This window comes from Kogia breviceps, chromosome 11, assembly GCF_026419965.1.
Source record: "Kogia breviceps isolate mKogBre1 chromosome 11, mKogBre1 haplotype 1, whole genome shotgun sequence".
NCBI classification, from domain to species: Eukaryota; Metazoa; Chordata; class Mammalia; order Artiodactyla; family Physeteridae; genus Kogia; species Kogia breviceps.
Window position 1 is genome coordinate 31,478,490 of NC_081320.1, and position 20,360 is coordinate 31,498,849.

The window sequence follows — 20,360 nt, forward strand, 5'->3', positions numbered from 1 at the left end:
ATATTTTACAAACAATTTGTCTTTTTTTTTTTTTTATAAAAAAAATGGCAAGGAGGGCTTCCCTGGTGGCACAGTGGTGGAGAATTTGCCTGCTAATATAGGGGACAGGGGTTCGAGTCCTGGTCTGGGAAGATCCCACATGCCGCGGAGCAGCTAGGACCATGAGCCACAACTACTGAGTCTGCGCGTCTGGAGCCTGTGCTCTGCAACAAGAGAGATCGCGATAGTGAGAGGCCCACGCACCACGATGAACAGTGGCCCCCGATTGCCACAACTAGAGAAAGCCCTCGCACAGAAACGAAGACCCAACACAGCCAAAAATCAATCAATAAATTAATTAATTAATTTTAATAATAATGGCATGGAAAAATGCTCAACATCAGGAATTAATAAAGCCATGAAAATCCAATCTACAGAAATGTTCACCTCACAGCCCTCAGAATGATCATCAGCAAAAAGTTTACAAAGAAAAAATGCCGAAGGAGTTTCAGAGAACTGTGTACCCTCTAGCTGCTGGGGGGATGTTAACTGGTAAGAGCCAGCAGTGAGAACAGAATGGAGGTGCGTTTAAACATAAATATAGAGGTACCATGTGATCTTGTAGGCCCTTTGATGGGCCTATCCCCCAAGCAGAGCAGAATCAAAAAGACACAGGCTGGCAATACTGCACTGCAGCAGAATTTACCATAGCCAAGACTTCGAGGAAACCAAAATGTCCATCAACAGAACAGGGGGAAAAGATCAAGTGGTCCATGTACACAACCATGCAAAAGAATGAAAGAATGCCATTTGCACCACCATAGAAGGACCTAAAGATCATCAGCCAACTTGAAGGAAGAACGAAACAGAAAGACAGATATCCTATGACATCACTTTTAGGTGTTACCTAAAAATTGATACCCATGAACTTATTTCCAAGAGAAGGACACACATGGGTTAAGGAAACAAAATTATTTACGAAATGGAAAGGTGTAAGGAATGGATGCATTAGGATATGGGGAGATATCCTATGACATCGCTTCTAGATGTTACCTAAAAATTGATATCCATGAACTTATTTCCAAGAGAAGGACATGCATGGATTAACCAAACAAATTATGTTTAATGAAATGGAAAGATGTAAGGAATTTATGAATTAGGATATGGGGGTTAAGAGACATGTACTAATACATATGAAATATATAATCACAAAATACCTATGGAATACCAAGTGAGGTCTATTCACCACTCTGTAATAACCTACATGGGAAAGGATCCAAAGAAGAATAGATGGATCCATAGACGTATTATACCCGGTTCTGTACACCTAGAACAAGCACAACATTTGTATCAAATTGGCTCTGATAATAAATAAAAGTTAAATTTAAAAAACAAACAGGAAGTAAGGACACATAAGCTCTTGGGGACTTGCCCTGGCGCATTCCACTCTAATTTTCAGCCTACTTACATGATTTCCAGGGAGGCTTTGTTGCCCAAAAACCCAGAGTCGGAAATGTAGAAATGCTGCCGCCTTGTGGTCGTTTCAAGCAAGCGGGGCTCTAAGCCCACAGCTGATGGTCACTTAACATTCACAACGACTCAGGGCTGTAAAGGATACCTGCCCTCCACAAATATCCTGAGCTAGGGAATGGACAAGTAATTCAAAACAGGCAATTTTTTTCAAGAAGATAGTATGAAGAGGTAAATTTTATCCACTCTTTTCTTAACAAAAGGAAAATGGATAAAGCCTCAACGTTAGGAATTATTAGACTCCTGCAAATCTAATATACAAAATGGTTTCAACTCACACCAGTCCACTGACCATCAGCTAAAAGTCTACGAACAATAAGTGCTGAAGCGGTTTTAGAGAACTGTATGCCCTCTAGCTTCTGGTGAGATGTAAAGTGGTAAGAGCCAATAGTGAGAACAGAAAGGAGCTGCATGTAAAAGTAAACATTGAGCTACCGTTTGGTCCAGCAGGCCCACCGTTGGGCCTCTCACCTGAGAAGACCAGAATCGAGAAGACACAGGCTGCGACAGTGGCACTTCAGCCATATTCACAATAGCCAAGCCATGGAATCCACCAAAATGTGCATCGACAGGTGAAAGGATAAAGAAAATGTGGTCCATGTAATCAGTGGAATATTAGACATGGAAAACAATGACACACTGTTCTTTGTGGCATCATAGATGAGCCTAGAGATACTCCCAGAATATGAGGGAAGTCGGAAAGCAAAAGACATATATCCTATGATATCACTTATAGGTGTTATCTAACAACTGACACAAATGATCACACTTCCACAGAGAAAGACACGCACCAACTTAGAAAACAAACTATGCTCATCTAAAAGGAAAGGTTGGGGGGAATGGATAAATTAAGATTAGGGTTACCATACGTATACAAATACCTATTGAATACATATAACAAAAAGGACGACCATATAGCAAGGGAGGCCTACGGAACACTCTCTAATAATTTACATGGGAAGAGGTTCTGTACATGAATAGACATATATAATGTACAAATGAACCAGACTGTGTACACCTAGGACAAACCATATTCTAATCATTACCCCGATTAAAAAAAATTAAAACAACGAACAAGAAGGAATGAGACATAAACTCATGGGGTTTTTCTCCTGGCACATTCCATTCTAATTTACAACCTAGGAACATGACTTCCAGAGAGACTCTGCTGCCCTAGTAACCACATTTAGGAATGGAGAAATGCTGCCGCCTTGTGGCCGTTTCCCACAACAGCAGCTTTAAACCCAGTGCTAATGGTCCCTAAATATTCATAATCATTGCAGGCCTGTAAATGACACCTCCCCTCAAAAAAAAATCTTGGGGTCGAAAATCGACCAAGAAATTCCAAAGAGGACAAGCTTCCGAGAAGACAATTTCAAGAGGTATATTGTACTCCCACTTTTTTCCTTTTATGTTGAATAAAAAAGATAAAGGTATGGAAAATGCTGAACATTAGGAATTATTAAAAACATGCAAATCCAAATTACAAAAACCTACCAGCTCACACCAGTCAAAATGGCCATGAGCAAGAATTCTGCCAACAATGAATGCTGAAGGGGCTGTGGAGAAACGAGTACCCTCAGTGCTAAGTGGGAGGTGGTAAGAGTCACTAATGAAAACAAAATGGAGGTGCTTTGAAAAGGTAAAACATTGAGCTGCCAGTCAATCAAGCATACCCACTGCTGGGATTATCACCTGAGAAAATGAGAATCCACAAGTCACAGGCTGGCAATCATGCACTCCAGCAACATTTAGCACAGTCAAAACTTAGAAGCAACGAACATGTCCATCAACAGAGGAATGCACAAAGAAGAAGTGGTCCATACACACAGTGGAATAATACTCCAATAAAAATATAAATTAGATGTAAAAAAACATAAGTAAGAAGACATAAGCTTTTGGGGTGTTTATCGGGGCACACTCCACTCTAATTTATAACTGAGGAACATCACTGGCAGGAAGGTCTCTTTCACTTGGTACCAGATTGGGGGATGTAGAAATGCTGCTGCCCCCTGGCCGTTACCTGCAACAACAGCTTTGAAATCTGTGCTAATGTTCACTTCGTATGAACAAGGACTGCAGGGCTGTAAAGGAAACCTGCCCTCAAAATGACTGGATGAAGGTAAAGGCCAAAAAGTTTCAAAATGTGGCACATACTTCAAGAAACCCATTTGAAGAAGTAAGCTGTACTCACAGTTTGAAAAATAAAAGGACATTCCTGAAAGCTCAATTTCATGGGATTATGAGACATATGCAAATCCATCCAGAAACAGGTATCAGCTCACACCACTCAGAATAACCATCAGCAAGAAACTACAAATAATCAATGCTGAAGGGGTTGTGGAGCAATGCATACCCTAAGTTGAAGTGGCACGTAACCTGGTGAGAGCCCCTGATGGGAACACAACGGAGGTGCCTTTAAAGGGTAAACATTGAGCTACTCTATGATCCAGCAGGCCCACCTCAGGGTCTATAACCTAAAAAGACCAAATTGGAAAGACACAGGCAGGCAGATCTGCACTGCAGGAGTATTACAATAGCCAAGACATGGAAGCAAGCGTAAAGATCATGAACACATGACTGGATAAAGAAGAACTGGTTCATGGGCTTCCCTGGTGGCGCAGTGGTTGAGAATCCGCCTGCCAATGCAGGGGACACGGGTTCGTGCCCTGGTCCGGGAAGATCCCACATGCCGCGGAGCAACTAAGCCCGTGAGCCATGGCCGCTAGGCCTGCGCGTCCGGAGCGTGTGTTCCGCAATGGGAGAGGCCACAAGTGAGAGAAGCGAATGCCGCAAAAAAAAAAAAAAAATAGAAGAACTGGTTCGAGTAGAGTTGGAATATTAGCCAAGGCAAAAAAATGAAACAATGCCATTTGCAGCACCCTAGATGCTGCACCTAGAGGTAATCACGCAACTGGTAGTAAGAGAGAAAGTGAAAGATACATATGGTATGATATCACTTATAGGTGTTACCTAAAAATTGGTACCAATGAAGATATTTCCACAGAGAAAGGCAATCACAGATTCATTAAACAAACTTATGGTTCACCAGATGGAAAGGTGTGAGGATTGGAAACATCACGACATTGGGGTAAACAGAGATATACAAACACATGTGAAATATATAATCACCCAAGACCTATGGCATACCAAGAGAACACGACTCAGCATTGTGTCATAACCTTCATGGGAAAAGGATCAGAAGAACAATAGATATATGTATGTGTGTTTACAGAACCAAATCTTGCACACCTAGAACCAACAAAACATTATAATCAAATTTGCTGTGATAAAAAATAAAATTGAAAAAACAAACAAGAAGTAATGAGACATAAACTCATGGGGGATTTTCCTGTCACATTCCATTCTAATTTACAACCTACAGCATAACTTCCATTATGGCTATGTTGCCCTGGAAGCCAGATTTGGTGAGGAGAAATGCTGCCGCCTTGTGGCCGTTTCACACAACAGCAGCATTAAACCCTGCGCTACTTGGCACTTAATATTCACAATCATTGCAGGCCTATAAATGACACCTGCCCTCAAAAAAATCCTGGGGTCGTCAATCGATCAGAAAATTGAAAAGACGTCACCATTTCAAGAAGACAATTTCAACAGGCATATTTTACAAACAATTTGTCTTTTTTTTTTTTTTTTATAAAAAAAATGGCAAGGAGGGCTTCCCTGGTGGCACAGTGGTGGAGAATTTGCCTGCTAATATAGGGGACACGGGTTCGAGTCCTGGTCTGGGAAGATCCCACATGCCGCGGAGCAGCTAGGACCATGAGCCACAACTACTGAGTCTGCGCGTCTGGAGCCTGTGCTCTGCAACAAGAGAGATCGCGATAGTGAGAGGCCCGCGCACCACGATGAACAGTGGCCCCCGCTTGCCACAACTAGAGAAAGCCCTCGCACAGAAACGAAGACCCAACACAGCCAAAAGTCAATCAATAAATTAATTAATTAATTTTAATAATAATGGCATGGAAAAATGCTCAACATCAGGAATTAATAAAGCCATGAAAATCCAATCTACAGAAATGTTCACCTCACAGCCCTCAGAATGATCATCAGCAAAAAGTTTACAAAGAAAAAATGCCGAAGGAGTTTCAGAGAACTGTGTACCCTCTAGCTGCTGGGGGGATGTTAACTGGTAAGAGCCAGCAGTGAGAACAGAATGGAGGTGCGTTTAAACATAAATATAGAGGTACCATGTGATCTTGTAGGCCCTTTGATGGGCCTATCCCCCAAGCAGAGCAGAATCAAAAAGACACAGGCTGGCAATACTGCACTGCAGCAGAATTTACCATAGCCAAGACTTCGAGGAAACCAAAATGTCCATCAACAGAACAGGGGGAAAAGATCAAGTGGTCCATGTACACAACCATGCAAAAGAATGAAAGAATGCCATTTGCACCACCATAGAAGGACCTAAAGATCATCAGCCAACTTGAAGGAAGAACGAAACAGAAAGACAGATATCCTATGACATCACTTTTAGGTGTTACCTAAAAATTGATACCCATGAACTTATTTCCAAGAGAAGGACACACATGGGTTAAGGAAACAAAATTATTTACGAAATGGAAAGGTGTAAGGAATGGATGCATTAGGATATGGGGAGATATCCTATGACATCGCTTCTAGATGTTACCTAAAAATTGATATCCATGAACTTATTTCCAAGAGAAGGACATGCATGGATTAACAAAACAAATTATGTTTAATGAAATGGAAAGATGTAAGGAATTTATGAATTAGGATATGGGGGTTAAGAGACATGTACTAATACATATGAAATATCTAATCACAAAATACCTATGGAATACCAAGTGAGGTCTATTCACCACTCTGTAATAACCTACATGGGAAAGGATCCAAAGAAGAATAGATGGATCCATAGACGTATTATACCCGGTTCTGTACACCTAGAACAAGCACAACATTTGTATCAAATTGGCTCTGATAATAAATAAAAGTTAAATTTAAAAAACAAACAGGAAGTAATGACACATAAGCTCTTGGGGACTTGCCCTGGCGCATTCCACTCTAATTTTCAGCCTACTTACATGATTTCCAGGGAGGCTTTGTTGCCCAAAAACCCAGAGTCGGAAATGTAGAAATGCTGCCGCCTTGTGGTCGTTTCAAGCAAGAGGGGCTCTAAGCCCACAGCTGATGGTCACTTAACATTCACAATGACTCAGGGCTGTAAAGGATACCTGCCCTCCACAAATATCCTGAGCTAGGGAATGGACAAGTAATTCAAAACAGGCAATTTTTTTCAAGAAGATAGTATGAAGAGGTAAATTTTATCCACTCTTTTCTTAACAAAAGGAAAATGGATAAAGTCTCAACGTTAGGAATTATTAGACTCCTGCAAATCTAATATACAAAATGGTTTCAACTCACACCAGTCCACTGACCATCAGCTAAAAGTCTACGAACAATAAGTGCTGAAGCGGTTTTAGAGAACTGTATGCCCTCTAGCTTCTGGTGAGATGTAAAGTGGTAAGAGCCAATAGTGAGAACAGAAAGGAGCTGCATGTAAAAGTAAACATTGAGCTACCGTTTGGTCCAGCAGGCCCACCGTTGGGCCTCTCACCTGAGAAGACCAGAATCGAGAAGACACAGGCTGCGACAGTGGCACTTCAGCCATATTCACAATAGCCAAGCCATGGAATCCACCAAAATGTGCATCGACAGGTGAAAGGATAAAGAAAATGTGGTCCATGTAATCAGTGGAATATTAGACATGGAAAACAATGACACACTGTTCTTTGTGGCATCATAGATGAGCCTAGAGATACTCCCAGAATATGAGGGAAGTCGGAAAGCAAAAGACATATATCCTATGATATCACTTATAGGTGTTATCTAACAACTGACACAAATGATCACACTTCCACAGAGAAAGACACACACCAACTTAGAAAACAAACTATGCTCATCTAAAAGGAAAGGTGGGGGGAATGGATAAATTAAGATTAGGGTTACCATACGTATACAAATACCTATTGAATACATATAACAAAAAGGACGACCATATAGCAAGGGAGGCCTACGGAACACTCTCTAATAATTTACATGGGAAGAGCTTCTGTACATGAATAGACATATATAATGTACAAATGAACCAGACTGTGTACACCTAGGACAAACCATATTCTAATCATTACCCCGATTAAAAAAAATTAAAACAATGAACAAGAAGGAATGAGACATAAACTCATGGGGTTTTTCTCCTGGCACATTCCATTCTAATTTACGACCTAGGAACATGACTTCCAGAGAGACTCTGCTGCCCTAGTAACCACATTTAGGAATGGAGAAATGCTGCCGCCTTGTGGCCGTTTCCCACAACAGCAGCTTTAAACCCAGTGCTAATGGTCCCTAAATATTCATAATCATTGCAGGCCTGTAAATGACACCTCCCCTCAAAAAAAAATCCTGGGGTCGAAAATCGACCAAGAAATTCCAAAGAGGACAAGCTTCCGAGAAGACAATTTCAAGAGGTATATTGTACTCCCACTTTTTTCCTTTTATGTTGAATAAAAAAGATAAAGGTATGGAAAATGCTGAACATTAGGAATTAATAAAAACATGCAAATCCAAATTACAAAAACCTACCAGCTCACACCAGTCAAAATGGCCATGAGCAAGAATTCTGCCAACAATGAATGCTGAAGGGGCTGTGGAGAAACGAGTACCCTCAGTGCTAAGTGGGACGTGGTAAGAGTCACTAATGAAAACACAATGGAGGTGCTTTGAAAAGGTAAAACATTGAGCTGCCAGTCAATCAAGCATACCCACTGCTGGGACTATCACCTGAGAAAATGAGAATCCAGAAGTCACAGGCTGGCAATCATGCACTCCAGCAACATTTAGCACAGTCAAAACTTAGAAGCAACGAACATGTCCATCAACAGAGGAATGCACAAAGAAGAAGTGGTCCATACACACAGTGGAATAATACTCCAATAAAAATATAAATTAGATGTAAAAAAACATAAGCAAGAAGACATAAGCTTTTGGGGTGTTTATCGGGGCACACTCCACTCTAATTTATAACTGAGGAACATCACTGGCAGGAAGGTCTGTTTCACTTGGTACCAGATTGGGGGACGTAGAAATGCTGCTGCCCCCTGGCCGTTACCTGCAACAACAGCTTTGAAATCTGTGCTAATGTTCACTTCGTATGAACAAGGACTGCAGGGCTGTAAAGGAAACCTGCCCTCAAAATGACTGGATGAAGGTAAAGGCCAAAAAGTTTCAAAATGTGGCACATACTTCAAGAAACCCATTTGAAGAAGTAAGCTGTACTCACAGTTTGAAAAATAAAAGGACATTCCTGAAAGCTCAATTTCATGGGATTATGAGACATATGCAAATCCATCCAGAAACAGGTATCAGCTCACACCACTCAGAATAACCATCAGCAAGAAACTACAAATAATCAATGCTGAAGGGGTTGTGGAGCAATGCATACCCTAAGTTGAAGTGGCACGTAACCTGGTGAGAGCCCCTGATGGGAACACAACGGAGGTGCCTTTAAAGGGTAAACATTGAGCTACTCTATGATCCAGCAGGCCCGTCTCAGGGTCTATAACCTAAAAAGACCAAATTGGAAAGACACAGGCAGGCAGATCTGCACTGCAGGAGTATTACAATAGCCAAGACATGGAAGCAAGCGTAAAGATCATGAACACATGAGTGGATAAAGAAGAACTGGTTCGAGTAGAAATGGAATATTAGCCAAGGCAAAAAAATGAAACAATGCCATTTGCAGCACCCTAGATGCTGCACCTAGAGGTAATCACACAACTGGTAGTAAGAGAGAAAGTGAAAGATACATATGGTATGATATCACTTATAGGTGTTACCTAAAAATTGGTACCAATGAAGATATTTCCACAGAGAAAGGCAATCACAGATTCATTAAACAAACTTATGGTTCACCAGATGGAAAGGTGTGAGGATTGGAAACATCACGACATTGGGGTAAACAGAGATATACAAACACATGTGAAATATATAATCACCCAAGACCTACGGCATACCAAGAGAACACGACTCAGCATTGTGTCATAACCTTCATGGGAAAAGGATCAGAAGAACAATAGATATATGTATGTGTGTTTACAGAACCAAATCTTGCACACCTAGAACCAACAAAACATTATAATCAAATTTGCTGTGATAAAAAATAAAATTGAAAAAACAAACAAGAAGTAATGAGACATAAACTCATGGGGGATTTTCCTGTCACATTCCATTCTAATTTACAACCTACAGCATAACTTCCATTATGGCTATGTTGCCCTGGAAGCCAGATTTGGTGAGGAGAAATGCTGCCGCCTTGTGGCCGTTTCACACAACAGCAGCATTAAACCCTGCGCTACTTGGCACTTAATATTCACAATCATTGCAGGCCTATAAATGACACCTGCCCTCAAAAAAATCCTGGGGTCGTCAATCGATCAGAAAATTGAAAAGACGTCACCATTTCAAGAAGACAATTTCAACAGGCATATTTTACAAACAATTTGTCTTTTTTTTTCTTTTTTATAAAAAAAATGGCAAGGAGGGCTTCCCTGGTGGCACAGTGGTGGAGAATTTGCCTGCTAATATAGGGGACACGGGTTCGAGTCCTGGTCTGGGAAGATCCCACATGCCGCGGAGCAGCTAGGACCATGAGCCACAACTACTGAGTCTGCGCGTCTGGAGCCTGTGCTCTGCAACAAGAGAGGTCGCGATAGTGAGAGGCCCGCGCACCACGATGAACAGTGGCCCCCGCTTGCCACAACTAGAGAAAGCCCTCGCACAGAAACGAAGACCCAACACAGCCAAAAATCAATCAATAAATTAATTAATTAATTTTAATAATAATGGCATGGAAAAATGCTCAACATCAGGAATTAATAAAGCCATGAAAATCCAATCTACAGAAATGTTCACCTCACAGCCCTCAGAATGATCATCAGCAAAAAGTTTACAAAGAAAAAATGCCGAAGGAGTTTCAGAGAACTGTGTACCCTCTAGCTGCTGGGGGGATGTTAACTGGTAAGAGCCAGCAGTGAGAACAGAATGGAGGTGCGTTTAAACATAAATATAGAGGTACCATGTGATCTTGTAGGCCCTTTGATGGGCCTATCCCCCAAGCAGAGCAGAATCAAAAAGACACAGGCTGGCAATACTGCACTGCAGCAGAATTTACCATAGCCAAGACTTCGAGGAAACCAAAATGTCCATCAACAGAACAGGGGGAAAAGATCAAGTGGTCCATGTACACAACCATGCAAAAGAATGAAAGAATGCCATTTGCACCACCATAGAAGGACCTAAAGATCATCAGCCAACTTGAAGGAAGAACGAAACAGAAAGACAGATATCCTATGACATCACTTTTAGGTGTTACCTAAAAATTGATACCCATGAACTTATTTCCAAGAGAAGGACACACATGGGTTAAGGAAACAAAATTATTTACGAAATGGAAAGGTGTAAGGAATGGATGCATTAGGATATGGGGAGATATCCTATGACATCGCTTCTAGATGTTACCTAAAAATTGATATCCATGAACTTATTTCCAAGAGAAGGACATGCATGGATTAACCAAACAAATTATGTTTAATGAAATGGAAAGATGTAAGGAATTTATGAATTAGGATATGGGGGTTAAGAGACATGTACTAATACATATGAAATATATAATCACAAAATACCTATGGAATACCAAGTGAGGTCTATTCACCACTCTGTAATAACCTACATGGGAAAGGATCCAAAGAAGAATAGATGGATCCATAGACGTATTATACCCGGTTCTGTACACCTAGAACAAGCACAACATTTGTATCAAATTGGCTCTGATAATAAATAAAAGTTAAATTTAAAAAACAAACAGGAAGTAAGGACACATAAGCTCTTGGGGACTTGCCCTGGCGCATTCCACTCTAATTTTCAGCCTACTTACATGATTTCCAGGGAGGCTTTGTTGCCCAAAAACCCAGAGTCGGAAATGTAGAAATGCTGCCGCCTTGTGGTCGTTTCAAGCAAGCGGGGCTCTAAGCCCACAGCTGATGGTCACTTAACATTCACAACGACTCAGGGCTGTAAAGGATACCTGCCCTCCACAAATATCCTGAGCTAGGGAATGGACAAGTAATTCAAAACAGGCAATTTTTTTCAAGAAGATAGTATGAAGAGGTAAATTTTATCCACTCTTTTCTTAACAAAAGGAAAATGGATAAAGTCTCAACGTTAGGAATTATTAGACTCCTGCAAATCTAATATACAAAATGGTTTCAACTCACACCAGTCCACTGACCATCAGCTAAAAGTCTACGAACAATAAGTGCTGAAGCGGTTTTAGAGAACTGTATGCCCTCTAGCTTCTGGTGAGATGTAAAGTGGTAAGAGCCAATAGTGAGAACAGAAAGGAGCTGCATGTAAAAGTAAACATTGAGCTACCGTTTGGTCCAGCAGGCCCACCGTTGGGCCTCTCACCTGAGAAGACCAGAATCGAGAAGACACAGGCTGCGACAGTGGCACTTCAGCCATATTCACAATAGCCAAGCCATGGAATCCACCAAAATGTGCATCGACAGGTGAAAGGATAAAGAAAATGTGGTCCATGTAATCAGTGGAATATTAGACATGGAAAACAATGACACACTGTTCTTTGTGGCATCATAGATGAGCCTAGAGATACTCCCAGAATATGAGGGAAGTCGGAAAGCAAAAGACATATATCCTATGATATCACTTATAGGTGTTATCTAACAACTGACACAAATGATCACACTTCCACAGAGAAAGACACGCACCAACTTAGAAAACAAACTATGCTCATCTAAAAGGAAAGGTTGGGGGGAATGGATAAATTAAGATTAGGGTTACCATACGTATACAAATACCTATTGAATACATATAACAAAAAGGACGACCATATAGCAAGGGAGGCCTACGGAACACTCTCTAATAATTTACATGGGAAGAGGTTCTGTACATGAATAGACATATATAATGTACAAATGAACCAGACTGTGTACACCTAGGACAAACCATATTCTAATCATTACCCCGATTAAAAAAAATTAAAACAACGAACAAGAAGGAATGAGACATAAACTCATGGGGTTTTTCTCCTGGCACATTCCATTCTAATTTACAACCTAGGAACATGACTTCCAGAGAGACTCTGCTGCCCTAGTAACCACATTTAGGAATGGAGAAATGCTGCCGCCTTGTGGCCGTTTCCCACAACAGCAGCTTTAAACCCAGTGCTAATGGTCCCTAAATATTCATAATCATTGCAGGCCTGTAAATGACACCTCCCCTCAAAAAAAAATCTTGGGGTCGAAAATCGACCAAGAAATTCCAAAGAGGACAAGCTTCCGAGAAGACAATTTCAAGAGGTATATTGTACTCCCACTTTTTTCCTTTTATGTTGAATAAAAAAGATAAAGGTATGGAAAATGCTGAACATTAGGAATTATTAAAAACATGCAAATCCAAATTACAAAAACCTACCAGCTCACACCAGTCAAAATGGCCATGAGCAAGAATTCTGCCAACAATGAATGCTGAAGGGGCTGTGGAGAAACGAGTACCCTCAGTGCTAAGTGGGAGGTGGTAAGAGTCACTAATGAAAACAAAATGGAGGTGCTTTGAAAAGGTAAAACATTGAGCTGCCAGTCAATCAAGCATACCCACTGCTGGGACTATCACCTGAGAAAATGAGAATCCACAAGTCACAGGCTGGCAATCATGCACTCCAGCAACATTTAGCACAGTCAAAACTTAGAAGCAACGAACATGTCCATCAACAGAGGAATGCACAAAGAAGAAGTGGTCCATACACACAGTGGAATAATACTCCAATAAAAATATAAATTAGATGTAAAAAAACATAAGCAAGAAGACATAAGCTTTTGGGGTGTTTATCGGGGCACACTCCACTCTAATTTATAACTGAGGAACATCACTGGCAGGAAGGTCTGTTTCACTTGGTACCAGATTGGGGGACGTAGAAATGCTGCTGCCCCCTGGCCGTTACCTGCAACAACAGCTTTGAAATCTGTGCTAATGTTCACTTCGTATGAACAAGGACTGCAGGGCTGTAAAGGAAACCTGCCCTCAAAATGACTGGATGAAGGTAAAGGCCAAAAAGTTTCAAAATGTGGCACATACTTCAAGAAACCCATTTGAAGAAGTAAGCTGTACTCACAGTTTGAAAAATAAAAGGACATTCCTGAAAGCTCAATTTCATGGGATTATGAGACATATGCAAATCCATCCAGAAACAGGTATCAGCTCACACCACTCAGAATAACCATCAGCAAGAAACTACAAATAATCAATGCTGAAGGGGTTGTGGAGCAATGCATACCCTAAGTTGAAGTGGCACGTAACCTGGTGAGAGCCCCTGATGGGAACACAACGGAGGTGCCTTTAAAGGGTAAACATTGAGCTACTCTATGATCCAGCAGGCCCACCTCAGGGTCTATAACCTAAAAAGACCAAATTGGAAAGACACAGGCAGGCAGATCTGCACTGCAGGAGTATTACAATAGCCAAGACATGGAAGCAAGCGTAAAGATCATGAACACATGACTGGATAAAGAAGAACTGGTTCATGGGCTTCCCTGGTGGCGCAGTGGTTGAGAATCCGCCTGCCAATGCAGGGGACACGGGTTCGTGCCCTGGTCCGGGAAGATCCCACATGCCGCGGAGCAACTAAGCCCGTGAGCCATGGCCGCTAGGCCTGCGCGTCCGGAGCGTGTGTTCCGCAATGGGAGAGGCCACAAGTGAGAGAACCGAATACCGCAAAAAAAAAAAAAAAATAGAAGAACTGGTTCGAGTAGAGTTGGAATATTAGCCAAGGCAAAAAAATGAAACAATGCCATTTGCAGCACCCTAGATGCTGCACCTAGAGGTAATCACGCAACTGGTAGTAAGAGAGAAAGTGAAAGATACATATGGTATGATATCACTTATAGGTGTTACCTAAAAATTGGTACCAATGAAGATATTTCCACAGAGAAAGGCAATCACAGATTCATTAAACAAACTTATGGTTCACCAGATGGAAAGGTGTGAGGATTGGAAACATCACGACATTGGGGTAAACAGAGATATACAAACACATGTGAAATATATAATCACCCAAGACCTACGGCATACCAAGAGAACACGACTCAGCATTGTGTCATAACCTTCATGGGAAAAGGATCAGAAGAACAATAGATATATGTATGTGTGTTTACAGAACCAAATCTTGCACACCTAGAACCAACAAAACATTATAATCAAATTTGCTGTGATAAAAAATAAAATTGAAAAAACAAACAAGAAGTAATGAGACATAAACTCATGGGGGATTTTCCTGTCACATTCCATTCTAATTTACAACCTACAGCATAACTTCCATTATGGCTATGTTGCCCTGGAAGCCAGATTTGGTGAGGAGAAATGCTGCCGCCTTGTGGCCGTTTCACACAACAGCAGCATTAAACCCTGCGCTACTTGGCACTTAATATTCACAATCATTGCAGGCCTATAAATGACACCTGCCCTCAAAAAAATCCTGGGGTCGTCAATCGATCAGAAAATTGAAAAGACGTCAACATTTCAAGAAGACAATTTCAACAGGCATATTTTACAAACAATTTGTCTTTTTTTTTTTTTTATAAAAAAAATGGCAAGGAGGGCTTCCCTGGTGGCACAGTGGTGGAGAATTTGCCTGCTAATATAGGGGACAGGGGTTCGAGTCCTGGTCTGGGAAGATCCCACATGCCGCGGAGCAGCTAGGACCATGAGCCACAACTACTGAGTCTGCGCGTCTGGAGCCTGTGCTCTGCAACAAGAGAGATCGCGATAGTGAGAGGCCCACGCACCACGATGAACAGTGGCCCCCGATTGCCACAACTAGAGAAAGCCCTCGCACAGAAACGAAGACCCAACACAGCCAAAAATCAATCAATAAATTAATTAATTAATTTTAATAATAATGGCATGGAAAAATGCTCAACATCAGGAATTAATAAAGCCATGAAAATCCAATCTACAGAAATGTTCACCTCACAGCCCTCAGAATGATCATCAGCAAAAAGTTTACAAAGAATAAATGCCGAAGGAGTTTCAGAGAACTGTGTACCCTCTAGCTGCTGGGGGGATGTTAACTGGTAAGAGCCAGCAGTGAGAACAGAATGGAGGTGCGTTTAAACATAAATATAGAGGTACCATGTGATCTTGTAGGCCCTTTGATGGGCCTATCCCCCAAGCAGAGCAGAATCAAAAAGACACAGGCTGGCAATACTGCACTGCAGCAGAATTTACCATAGCCAAGACTTCGAGGAAACCAAAATGTCCATCAACAGAACAGGGGGAAAAGATCAAGTGGTCCATGTACACAACCATGCAAAAGAATGAAAGAATGCCATTTGCACCACCATAGAAGGACCTAAAGATCATCAGCCAACTTGAAGGAAGAACGAAACAGAAAGACAGATATCCTATGACATCACTTTTAGGTGTTACCTAAAAATTGATACCCATGAACTTATTTCCAAGAGAAGGACACACATGGGTTAAGGAAACAAAATTATTTACGAAATGGAAAGGTGTAAGGAATGGATGCATTAGGATATGGGGAGATATCCTATGACATCGCTTCTAGATGTTACCTAAAAATTGATATCCATGAACTTATTTCCAAGAGAAGGACATGCATGGATTAACAAAACAAATTATGTTTAATGAAATGGAAAGATGTAAGGAATTTATGAATTAGGATATGGGGGTTAAGAGACATGTACTAATACATATGAAATATATAATCACAAAATACCTATGGAATACCAAGTGAGGTCTATTCACCACTCTGTAATAACCTACATGGGAAAGGATCCAAAGAAGAATAGATGGATCCATAGACGTATTATACCCGGTTCTGTACACCTAGAACAAGCACAACATTTGTATCAAATTGGCTCTGATAATAAATAAAAGTTAAATTTAAAAAACAAACAGGAAGTAAGGACACATAAGCTCTTGGGGACTTGCCCTGGCGCATTCCACTCTAATTTTCAGCCTACTTACATGATTTCCAGGGAGGCTTTGTTGCCCAAAAACCCAGAGTCGGAAATGTAGAAATGCTGCCGCCTTGTGGTCGTTTCAAGCAAGCGGGGCTCTAAGCCCACAGCTGATGGTCACTTAACATTCACAACGACTCAGGGCTGTAAAGGATACCTGCCCTCCACAAATATCCTGAGCTAGGGAATGGACAAGTAATTCAAAACAGGCAATTTTTTTCAAGAAGATAGTATGAAGAGGTAAATTTTATCCACTCTTTTCTTAACAAAAGGAAAATGGATAAAGTCTCAACGTTAGGAATTATTAGACTCCTGCAAATCTAATATACAAAATGGTTTCAACTCACACCAGTCCACTGACCATCAGCTAAAAGTCTACGAACAATAAGTGCTGAAGCGGTTTTAGAGAACTGTATGCCCTCTAGCTTCTGGTGAGATGTAAAGTGGTAAGAGCCAATAGTGAGAACAGAAAGGAGCTGCATGTAAAAGTAAACATTGAGCTACCGTTTGGTCCAGCAGGCCCACCGTTGGGCCTCTCACCTGAGAAGACCAGAATCGAGAAGACACAGGCTGCGACAGTGGCACTTCAGCCATATTCACAATAGCCAAGCCATGGAATCCACCAAAATGTGCATCGACAGGTGAAAGGATAAAGAAAATGTGGTCCATGTAATCAGTGGAATATTAGACATGGAAAACAATGACACACTGTTCTTTGTGGCATCATAGATGAGCCTAGAGATACTCCCAGAATATGAGGGAAGTCGGAAAGCAAAAGACATATATCCTATGATATCACTTATAGGTGTTATCTAACAACTGACACAAATGATCACACTTCCACAGAGAAAGACACGCACCAACTTAGAAAACAAACTATGCTCATCTAAAAGGAAAGGTGGGGGGAATGGATAAATTAAGATTAGGGTTACCATACGTATACAAATACCTATTGAATACATATAACAAAAAGGACGACCATATAGCAAGGGAGGCCTACGGAACACTCTCTAATAATTTACATGGGAAGAGGTTCTGTACATGAATAGACATATATAATGTACAAATGAACCAGACTGTGTACACCTAGGACAAACCATATTCTAATCATTACCCCGATTAAAAAAAATTAAAACAACGAACAAGAAGGAATGAGACATAAACTCATGGGGTTTTTCTCCTGGCACATTCCATTCTAATTTACAACCTAGGAACATGACTTCCAGAGAGACTCTGCTGCCCTAGTAACCACATTTAGGAATGGAGAAATGCTGCCGCCTTGTGGCCGTTTCCCACAACAGCAGCTTTAAACCCAGTGCTAATGGTCCCTAAATATTCATAATCATTGCAGGCCTGTAAATGACACCTCCCCTCAAAAAAAAATCTTGGGGTCGAAAATCGACCAAGAAATTCCAAAGAGGACAAGCTTCCGAGAAGACAATTTCAAGAGGTATATTGTACTCCCACTTTTTTCCTTTTATGTTGAATAAAAAAGATAAAGGTATGGAAAATGCTGAACATTAGGAATTATTAAAAACATGCAAATCCAAATTACAAAAACCTACCAGCTCACACCAGTCAAAATGGCCATGAGCAAGAATTCTGCCAACAATGAATGCTGAAGGGGCTGTGGAGAAACGAGTACCCTCAGTGCTAAGTGGGAGGTGGTAAGAGTCACTAATGAAAACACAATGGAGGTGCTTTGAAAAGGTAAAACATTGAGCTGCCAGTCAATCAAGCATACCCACTGCTGGGACTATCACCTGAGAAAACGAGAATCCACAAGTCACAGGCTGGCAATCATGCACTCCAGCAACATTTAGCACAGTCAAAACTTAGAAGCAACGAACATGTCCATCAACAGAGGAATGCACAAAGAAGAAGTGGTCCATACACACAGTGGAATAATACTCCAATAAAAATATAAATTAGATGTAAAAAAACATAAGTAAGAAGACATAAGCTTTTGGGGTGTTTATCGGGGCACACTCCACTCTAATTTATAACTGAGGAACATCACTGGCAGGAAGGTCTGTTTCACTTGGTACCAGATTGGGGGACGTAGAAATGCTGCTGCCCCCTGGCCGTTACCTGCAACAACAGCTTTGAAATCTGTGCTAATGTTCACTTCGTATGAACAAGGACTGCAGGGCTGTAAAGGAAACCTGCCCTCAAAATGACTGGATGAAGGTAAAGGCCAAAAAGTTTCAAAATGTGGCACATACTTCAAGAAACCCATTTGAAGAAGTAAGCTGTACTCACAGTTTGAAAAATAAAAGGACATTCCTGAAAGCTCAATTTCATGGGATTATGAGACATATGCAAATCCATCCAGAAACAGGTATCAGCTCACACCACTCAGAATAACCATCAGCAAGAAACTACAAATAATCAATGCTGAAGGGGTTGTGGAGCAATGCATACCCTAAGTTGAAGTGGCACGTAACCTGGTGAGAGCCCCTGATGGGAACACAACGGAGGTGCCTTTAAAGGGTAAACATTGAGCTACTCTATGATCCAGCAGGCCCACCTCAGGGTCTATAACCTAAAAAGACCAAATTGGAAAGACACAGGCAGGCAGATCTGCACTGCAGGAGTATTACAATAGCCAAGACATGGAAGCAAGCGTAAAGATCATGAACACATGACTGGATAAAGAAGAACTGGTTCATGGGCTTCCCTGGTGGCGCAGTGGTTGAGAATCCGCCTGCCAATGCAGGGGACACGGGTTCGTGCCCTGGTCCGGGAAGATCCCACATGCCGCGGAGCAACTAAGCCCGTGAGCCATGGCCGCTAGGCCTGCGCGTCCGGAGCGTGTGTTCCGCAATGGGAGAGGCCACAAGTGAGAGAACCGAATACCGCAAAAAAAAAAAAAAAATAGAAGAACTGGTTCGAGTAGAGTTGGAATATTAGCCAAGGCAAAAAAATGAAACAATGCCATTTGCAGCACCCTAGATGCTGCACCTAGAGGTAATCACGCAACTGGTAGTAAGAGAGAAAGTGAAAGATACATATGGTATGATATCACTTATAGGTGTTACCTAAAAATTGGTACCAATGAAGATATTTCCACAGAGAAAGGCAATCACAGATTCATTAAACAAACTTATGGTTCACCAGATGGAAAGGTGTGAGGATTGGAAACATCACGACATTGGGGTAAACAGAGATATACAAACACATGTGAAATATATAATCACCCAAGACCTATGGCATACCAAGAGAACACGACTCAGCATTGTGTCATAACCTTCATGGGAAAAGGATCAGAAGAACAATAGATATATGTATGTGTGTTTACAGAACCAAATCTTGCACACCTAGAACCAACAAAACATTATAATCAAATTTGCTGTGATAAAAAATAAAATTGAAAAAACAAACAAGAAGTAATGAGACATAAACTCATGGGGGATTTTCCTGTCACATTCCATTCTAATTTACAACCTACAGCATAACTTCCATTATGGCTATGTTGCCCTGGAAGCCAGATTTGGTGAGGAGAAATGCTGCCGCCTTGTGGCCGTTTCACACAACAGCAGCATTAAACCCTGCGCTACTTGGCACTTAATATTCACAATCATTGCAGGCCTATAAATGACACCTGCCCTCAAAAAAATCCTGGGGTCGTCAATCGATCAGAAAATTGAAAAGACGTCACCATTTCAAGAAGACAATTTCAACAGGCATATTTTACAAACAATTTGTCTTTTTTTTTTTTTTTTATAAAAAAAATGGCAAGGAGGGCTTCCC